The sequence below is a fragment of the Heterocephalus glaber genome, unplaced genomic scaffold (assembly GCF_053883595.1).
Source record: "Heterocephalus glaber isolate CG9 unplaced genomic scaffold, H.glaber_assembly_v1.0 deba00001442, whole genome shotgun sequence".
In the NCBI taxonomy this organism is placed as follows: domain Eukaryota; kingdom Metazoa; phylum Chordata; class Mammalia; order Rodentia; family Bathyergidae; genus Heterocephalus; species Heterocephalus glaber.
Genome location: NW_028258296.1, coordinates 51,720,988 through 51,726,833, shown reverse-complemented (window position 1 = coordinate 51,726,833; position 5,846 = coordinate 51,720,988). Strand labels below are relative to the sequence as shown.

Genomic DNA, 5,846 nt, shown 5'->3' with positions numbered 1-5,846 from the left:
TTACTTTCTGAAAAACCCGCTCCAGGTCCCCTCTATATCCTTTTAAATTCTGTAAAATTTGTGGCAGTGTCTTCTAGATCTTGATATTGTAATTTTAAAAATGTATAATTGATATTGTGTAATAGGAAGAAAAGGTCTAAAGAACTAGGGGAAGTGGGAGGTGTAGAGGAAAGGAAAGAAGGAAAAAGAAAAAATAAGAGAAAATGAATAAAAGGAAACAAAGTCTTTGCAAATAGGGAAGGGTGGAGGGCATGAAGGGAGGGCAGGGGAAGAGGAAAAAACAAGAACCAAGATACATCATGTAAAGTTACAAGATCCTAATGATGAATGTAACTATTTTATACCTAAAATGTATCAGTAAACTTAATGGAAAAAGAAATTCAAGATCCTCTTCACCAGTTCACTATTTATACTGATCTCTCCAAATCAAGAACTTCACATATGGTCTTTAGCATTTCTAAACTTTTTCAACATTTCTTCCATCTTTTTATATTGGATACTCCCTTTTTCAAATGGAAAGCCACTGAACTGACCCACATTCTTCTTTAACGAGGACACTGCCTGGTCTGTTGTAAAGCAGTTTGTGTAAATTTCTTAGTTCATCTGTTTTTTTCTTACTCAGAAAGAAATGTATCCTTTCAATTTCACAAAGTTTCTGTCCCTTTCCCTGTGCAATCGTAAGGGGTTTTCTTTGTAAGGAAGACACTTGTATTGTCAACCTCTCTACTTTCTTCTTTTCCCTCTTGCCTTCCACGATGAGACTCTTTTCTTTTTCTTCCTCCTCCTCCTCCTCGTCATCGTCGTCCTCCTCCTTTTTACTCTCCTCACGGGGGTCGGGCATTTTGGGCTCCTTCTCTGATGCAGACTGGGTGGGGGTTCCCTCTTCCTCCACAGCAGGGGCCGAGGAGGACATGCTGGGGACCATGGGTACCGGCTGCCACAGGCTTGGTGCTCAAGAGCTTGAGGGGGATCCGGGAGGCAGCGGAGGCTGATGCCAGAAAGCCTCTCCATCAATTTTGAAAGATAGTTTTGCAGGGTACATCAATCTGGGTTGGAGGCTGTTTTCCTTTAGGGCTTGGAATACATCACTATGAGCTCTTCTTTCCTTGAGGGTTTGTGTTGGGAAGTCTGCTGTGATTCTGATGGGCTTTCCTTTCTATGTGATTTGTTTCTTTTCTCTCACTGCTTGTAGAACTTTGTTCTTCTGCTGGCTTTCTGGAATCTTAACAATTATATGCCTATGTGTAGTTTTTTTGATCAAGGCTACTTGGAGTCCTATATGCCTCAGTTATCTGTATGTCAAGTTCTTTTCCCCTGCTTGGGAAGTTTTCTGCCATCACTTCTGTGAACCGTTTTTTTAATGTCCTCTTTATTCTCTCCTGTTTCTTCATTGACTCCAATCAGTCCTACGTTATTCTTCTTTGCATTGTCTAGCAGCTGCTGGATTGATTTCTCATGGTCCCTTATGTGGGACTATATGAGATTGAACAAAGGTTACTCCATGTTGCCTCACTCAATACTCCCCGCCCCCTTCTGATTAAACCATGTGATGTCATTTCTGGGAAGAAAAACAAAGGTTCACGAAATGCACAATGTTCTTTGAAATTACCCAACTCCCCATAAACAGAAATGTACTGGAACATGCTATCTAAATCCCCTAACGGTCGCTTTTGTAATCTCTGCTTGCTAACTTCCCCTTGCAACCCCTATAAAAGAGCCTCAGACTCTGAGCCAGTTGCCTGTCTAAGCTACTTTGCTTTGGGAGTGCCGTCTGGCCAGACTAATAAAGGTCTGATTTTTACTTTCCAACTTGTCCGGTGTGTTCCCTCCCGGGTGTTCTTCACTACAGTCAGCTCCTCAGAGCATTTGGTAAGGCCCACAGTCTTACATTTACAATTTTAAAGCAATTTTTCTTTTCCTGGTCACTAATCGCAATCTTATATTCTATATCTGAAATTCTGTCTTCACATTGGCTCATTCTGCTGTGTAGATTTTCAATGGAGTTTTTAATCTCCTTGGCAATGTGTTTGTGTCTGTTTTATGGATTCCATTTGTTTCCTATGTTGGGATTCCATCATCTTCCTCAGCTCCTCTCTAGATTTATTAATCATATCTTGCATTATGAGCACAATCTCTGCTGTTATCTGAGAAATTATTTCTGATTTCATTTTTTCCACATCCTGTTTTGTTGTCAGTTCAGGGAGTACAGTTGGTTGAGTATCAGTGTTCCATCTCATTTTCCTTTGGGGTTGCTGTAGGTGATCTGGAAGTCTGGTTTTGAGACTTGTTTATGTGTCTTTTCATTTCGAAGTGGGGGGGATGTGTGCTGCTGGTGCCCGTGCAGCTTACCTCCATACTTTAAAGCTCTTAACTGGGACCTCTTGTAGCAAAAGACAGAGCATACAAGAGGATAGCAAAAGAGTACAAACAGAAGCTTATTAGCATGGAAGTAGTTCACTTTGATTTAGTGGGAATATGTTCCAAGACCCCAGCAGATGCCTGAAACCATGGGTAGTACTAAACCCTGTAAATACTGTTTTTCCTAAATATACATTCTTATGACAAAGTTTAATATATGAATTAGCTTCAGTAAGAGATGAATAGGAATAACATCATAGATCTTAGCAACCTTACCATATGATTACTATTTTTTCTTTCCTTATTAAATCAAGAAGTTTCACCTTTTCACTTAAGGAAGCACTTTATATCCTTTCTTTCACATATATGCATCATCAGCTTCATTATTCTTGTACTTTAGAACCATTAAGTAAAACAAGCACTGTGATGTCACAATACCAGTTTAACTGGTGATGGAGACTAAGTAAGGAGTGGGTACCATATACAACATGGATTTGCTGAACATTTGATGAATGATTCACATTTCAAGCAGGAGCTGGATGGTACAAGATTTCATACTGCTACTCAGAGTAGCTTACAATTTAAAAGTTATGAATTTTTTTTCTCAAATGTTCTATTTTATATTTTCATACCACAGTTGACCACAGGTAAGAAACTACAGAAAGCAAAACTGCAGATAAGGGGGAACTATTTTATGTCTCATGTATACATGGAAGAAAATCTAGTGAAATGAGTAAATCTCAAAAAAATTTAAACTTCTGGCTTAAATTTCATTGTCCCTTGGAAGGAAAGGTGTGTGGAAGGTCCTGGTTGAGATTAGATGGCTAAAGAAAGCACCTAAAATAAAGATAAATTTTATTATGTAGGTTTAAGTAGATGCTACCTTCAGTGCTGAAGAGTCCAGTTAGTCATCCTTCTGTTCCTGGTACAGAGGGACAGGTCCTTATAAGGGATATGAATTTATAAATATGAATTTCTCTCACCAAGGGGCAATTTTTCAGACACTCCTGTATCTAAGGTTTCTTGGGATAAACAGTACAAAATAATCAACTTGTCAAAAAGGAATATTTTGGACTGGCTTATTCTGGCTTTCTACAATTGCATTTTGGAATGGTATGTGCCATTAGACTCTTACTCTTTCATAGGAACTGGAAGGCACAGGAGCAACCTCCACTGATGTTTCAAAAAGCTCCTGGGACCTGAAGGAAATATTTGAGTTTTGAAACTGAAAGAAGGCAGTTAAAAACTGTAAAATTATAGGAGGTCATGGTGGGACTTCTTCAACAGGCCAGATTAAAACCAAAATGGAGTCAAACATGACTCACTGAAATTCAGTTGTTAAAAAATCAGAAATCAGTTTCTAAAAAATCAGGAAAGAGCTAGCCAAAATTCCAAGAGAAGCCACTTTTAATTGGCATGACGATGAAGTTCTTTTTGTAAACCATCACAAAAATGTAAACAAACTTTTTCGGATGTTAATAAGTTATTTTTCTATTGTTCCATTTCCATGTCCCCATCTTACAAAGACAGTAATTTTGAAATGACCTATCTGCTTTTTTGCTCTTTGTTTCTGCTTTGTTCAGTCTTTTTCTTCTTATAACAACTTTTGCTCACCCCATTAGAACACTTTCTTCTCTTTTGTGGAATAAAGTGTTGCCTGAATCAAAACTACTGAAGCCAACTATTCTCAGACAAAATTGTGTTTTGACAAGACTTATTTAACCAATATAAAAATTTATATATACTTGCAATGGATAGAAAAATTTCTGAAAAATAAAAGGGAGATGGGGGGAGAAGTCTCTTCCTTTATATCAACAGAAATATTAAGCCTAATTTATTTGTTTGGTTTAGGGCGGAATATTGATCCCCAGGCCTCCTGCATGTCAGGCAAATGCTTCACAACTGAGCTATACACCCAGTTGTAATACTTTTATTTCTTATTTGCATTTGTCATTATACATCTTGCTCCAACTGAGGAAACTGAAGAACCAATCTATATCCATGGCTCCTGGAGGATTCTGTGGATGTGGCATTGCAACTGTGAAGATGACCTTGAGACTGGAACTCAACTGCACCATGAGTATGCAGATTGTGGACAATTATTTCTTCAGTGTTCCTTCATCAGAAATTTAAGCATATCTTGAGGATAGGTATACTTCACTAGAGGGAAATACAAGTTTTGAAAGCATGTTTTTTGCTTTTTGTTTTTTTCAGTGCCAGGAAATATTTTTTCCCTCATACATGCCAGGCAGCAGATACTCTATAGCAAACCTATATCCCCAGCCCTCAAAATGCAAGTTTTTAAAAGGGGTTAAATTGGAGAGAAATTTTAACCATAGCAACCATTAATTTGGCACTTAATATGTGCCAGATCCTGCTAAATGTTTCATTATCCATTAGTTCATTTGATTCTGAGAACAATTTCCTGAGATAGATGCTATTATTAGTTTCATTTTATAGTTGTGGGAAACTAAATTTAGAAAAGTTAAGCAATTTTTCCAAATTTTCATCTTGGAAGTGATGGAGTGAGATTTGAAACTCAATTCTTTCTAACTCTAGAACCAAAGAAAAGAAAAGAAAGTAAAAGGGCTAATTAAGATCACTCAATAGTCTCTGCCAACTAAGCTCTAGCATTCTTCCCTTGCTGTAAATAACAACTGATATACAGATTTAATGCAATCCCAATCAAAATTCCTCACAGAACTAGAGAAAACAAGCCTAAAATTCATATGGAGCCAGAATAACAAAAGCAATCCTGATCAATAAGAGCCAAACAGAAGACATCATAATCCTCACTTCAAATGATACTACAAAGCTAGACCGATTTAAAAAGTTGGCATGATATTGGGCCAAGAACAGACATGTGGATCAGTAGAATGGAAGAGAACATGCAGAAATATCTTCAGACACAAGCTACTTGACCTTTGACAAAGGTGCCAAAAACATACACTGGAGGAAAGAGAGCCTCTTTAGCAAACAGTTGTGAGAAAACTGGCTATAGTGGACTCTTGACTTACAAACTCAATTTATTCCTAAGGGCTGGTTGAACTCAAGTCAGTCAATGAAGGCTCAGGCTCCTCTACACAGCCTTCAAAATCTCTCCCCTATATACAGGCAGATCTTAGTGTCTTTAGAGAGATATTGGCCCAGGCCTTCCTCAATTAACCCCACACAGGAAAGTATGTTATAATGTTCCATCCAGAACTCTCTAAGGGTTAAATCTGTACGTGATGAAATACTACTCAGCTATAAAGAAGGACAATTTCAAGGCATTTGTAGGAAAATAGGAACACCTGGAAAACATAATATTAAGTGAAATTAATCCGACACACAAGGTTAAATATCATGAAATTTCTCTCGAGTAATGCAAAGTACAGTTAATAACAAAACAGAAGATTAATAAAAGGAAACAAAGAGATTGATCTTTTGCAAATGAGAAGGGGTCCAAGAGACTGAGGGTGAAGGGAATGGGGAAGGGAACGTAAAAA

The 5,846-nt window shown here is 37.8% G+C and overlaps 1 long non-coding RNA gene across 1 annotated transcript; it reads left to right on the top strand.

Moving 5' to 3' along the window:
* Positions 1-1,371: 1,371 nt before the first annotated feature.
* On the top strand, positions 1,372-4,546 carry LOC106010088 (uncharacterized). Its single transcript, XR_001184039.3, has 2 exons — positions 1,372-1,869; positions 4,210-4,546. It is a non-coding gene; the product is annotated as an uncharacterized LOC106010088 (long non-coding RNA).
* Positions 4,547-5,846: the final 1,300 nt, after the last annotated feature.